At 57.0% G+C, this 2,500-nt stretch overlaps 6 non-coding genes across 6 annotated transcripts in view; all 6 read right to left on the reverse strand.

The window, feature by feature from the left end:
* Nucleotides 1–50: 50 nt before the first annotated feature.
* On the reverse strand, nt 51–123 carry trnar-acg (transfer RNA arginine (anticodon ACG)). Its single transcript has one exon. It is a non-coding gene; the product is annotated as a tRNA-Arg (tRNA).
* A 193-nt stretch (nt 124–316) lies between these two features.
* On the reverse strand, nt 317–388 carry trnah-gug (transfer RNA histidin (anticodon GUG)). The gene has a single exon. It is a non-coding gene; the product is annotated as a tRNA-His (tRNA).
* A 465-nt stretch (nt 389–853) lies between these two features.
* trnae-uuc (transfer RNA glutamic acid (anticodon UUC)) lies at nt 854–925 on the reverse strand. Its single transcript has one exon. It is a non-coding gene; the product is annotated as a tRNA-Glu (tRNA).
* Nucleotides 926–1,403: 478 nt separating this feature from the next.
* Nucleotides 1,404–1,475, reverse strand: trnah-gug (transfer RNA histidin (anticodon GUG)). The gene has a single exon. It is a non-coding gene; the product is annotated as a tRNA-His (tRNA).
* A 465-nt stretch (nt 1,476–1,940) lies between these two features.
* On the reverse strand, nt 1,941–2,012 carry trnae-uuc (transfer RNA glutamic acid (anticodon UUC)). The gene has a single exon. It is a non-coding gene; the product is annotated as a tRNA-Glu (tRNA).
* Nucleotides 2,013–2,490: 478 nt separating this feature from the next.
* Nucleotides 2,491–2,500, reverse strand: part of trnah-gug (transfer RNA histidin (anticodon GUG)) — a 72-nt gene continuing 62 nt past the window's right edge. The window contains exon 1 of the tRNA in view: nt 2,491–2,500. This exon is cut by the window's right edge and continues 62 nt beyond it. This is a non-coding gene — a tRNA (tRNA-His).

The raw sequence follows: 2,500 nt of genomic DNA on the forward strand, positions 1-2,500 counted from the left end.
GCAGAAGCCCAGCGTGGCGGTCCTCCCGGCGCGGGGTCAAAAGTTGCCGCCGAGCCAGCCAGGAGTCGAACCTAGAATCTTCTGATCCGTAGTCAGACGCGTTATCCATTGCGCCACTGGCCCTGACAGACCCAGCTGACTAGCATGCGATCAGTGTGTTTCCAGAGACGATGCGACAGCAGCACGGTGCGCAGAGCTGCATTCTTCCATTCTTCCTAAGCCTCAAGAAGACAGATGAGCCGACATGGCGAGGTCCAGCTTTGCACACCCACTTTATCCCGGGCTTGAGGGCAATAATCCAGAAATGTGCAAAAGCTGCCGTGACCCGGATTCGAACCGGGGTTGCTGCGGCCACAACGCAGAGTACTAACCACTATACGATCACGGCTAACCACGGGCTGCGTGCTCTTCCGGCCGCAGTAAAGCTCCTCTCTCAGAGTGTGTGCTCTGTGACCAGCCTTTGACGAGTTTCGCGCTGGCTCCTCTGAGCACTCCTCGGCTGCAGTTTCCACTCCGTAAACGAGTTGTGGGTGCTGCTAATTTGCAGAAAACACCAAACACCCGCCTCGACCCACAGGCACCAATCCACAAATGGCCAAACGCTGACGTTTCCCTGCCTCTCGGCACACATGTGCGTGTGAAAGAGTTGGAGAGACGCTGAAGGCTGGGAAAAGCAGCTGAAGAAGGGCACGGTTCACAAAGCTGAAGGAGACAGTCTTTAGCCATGTGAAAGGTGTCCAGCAGGTGAAGGAGAGCCCATGCAGGTGGAGACAGACTGCACTGTTGGGGGGCAATGCCTTAAGCCGAGGGCTTTACTGGGAAAGAGCCCACAGTGACGGGAAGCCAAAAGCACTTCCCATACCGGGAGTCGAACCCGGGCCGCCTGGGTGAAAACCAGGAATCCTAACCGCTAGACCATATGGGAGGAGGCACTCTGCCACCGTCTTGTAGAAAAGCAAAGGCGCGCATGCATTTGTGCTGGACAGAAAGGAGTGTGACTGAGGTCCGGGAGCGACTGACTGGCTTTTGACGAGAGAGGACATGCAGGCCCACTGAAGGCCGCGGCAAATCTACTGGCCAGCAGAGGGCAGAAGGCCAGCGTGGCGGTCCTCCCGGCGCGGGGTCAAAAGTTGCCGCCGAGCCAGCCAGGAGTCGAGCCTAGAATCTTCTGATCCGTAGTCAGACGCATTATCCATTGCGCCACTGGCCCTGACAGACCCAGCTGACTAGCATGCGATCAGTGTGTTTCCAGAGACGATGCGACAGCAGCACGGTGCGCAGAGCTGCATTCTTCCATTCTTCCTAAGCCTCAAGAAGACAGATGAGCCGACTTGGCGAGGTCCAGCTTTGCACACCCACTTTTTCCCGGGCTTGAGGGCAATAATCCAGAAATGTGCAAAAGCTGCCGTGACCCGGATTCGAACCGGGGTTGCTGCGGCCACAACGCAGAGTACTAACCACTATACGATCACGGCTAACCACGGGCTGCGTGCTCTTCCGGCCGCAGTAAAGCTCCTCTCTCAGAGTGTGTGCTCTGTGACCAGCCTTTGACGAGTTTCGCGCTGGCTCCTCTGAGCACTCCTCGGCTGCAGTTTCCACTCCGTAAACGAGTTGTGGGTGCTGCTAATTTGCAGAAAACACCAAACACCCGCCTCGACCCACAGGCACCAATCCACAAAAGGCCAAACGCTGACGTTTCCCTGCCTCTCGGCACACATGTGCGTGTGAAAGAGTTGGAGAGACGCTGAAGGCTGGGAAAAGCAGCTGAAGAAGGGCACGGTTCACAAAGCTGAAGGAGACAGTCTTTAGCCATGTGAAAGGTGTCCAGCAGGTGAAGGAGAGCCCATGCAGGTGGAGACAGACTGCACTGTTGGGGGGCAATGCCTTAAGCCGAGGGCTTTACTGGGAAAGAGCCCACAGTGACGGGAAGCCAAAAGCACTTCCCATACCGGGAGTCGAACCCGGGCCGCCTGGGTGAAAACCAGGAATCCTAACCGCTAGACCATATGGGAGGAGGCACTCTGCCACCGTCTTGTAGAAAAGCAAAGGCGCGCATGCATTTGTGCTGGACAGAAAGGAGTGTGACTGAGGTCCGGGAGCGACTGACTGGCTTTTGACGAGAGAGGACATGCAGGCCCATTGAAGGCCGCGGCAAATCTACTGGCCAGCAGAGGGCAGAAGGCCAGCGTGGCGGTCCTCCCGGCGCGGGGTCAAAAGTTGCCGCCGAGCCAGCCAGGAGTCGAGCCTAGAATCTTCTGATCCGTAGTCAGACGCATTATCCATTGCGCCACTGGCCCTGACAGACCCAGCTGACTAGCATGCGATCAGTGTGTTTCCAGAGACGATGCGACAGCAGCACGGTGCGCAGAGCTGCATTCTTCCATTCTTCCTAAGCCTCAAGAAGACAGATGAGCCGACATGGCGAGGTCCAGCTTTGCACACCCACTTTTTCCCGGGCTTGAGGGCAATAATCCAGAAATGTGCAAAAGCTGCCGTGACC

Source organism: Alosa pseudoharengus, unplaced genomic scaffold, assembly GCF_046254945.1.
Source record: "Alosa pseudoharengus isolate Yale_2024_CS ecotype anadromous, Long Island Sound unplaced genomic scaffold, YU_APseudo_1.1 YU_APseudo_1.1_scf_12, whole genome shotgun sequence".
Taxonomy (NCBI): domain Eukaryota; kingdom Metazoa; phylum Chordata; class Actinopteri; order Clupeiformes; family Clupeidae; genus Alosa; species Alosa pseudoharengus.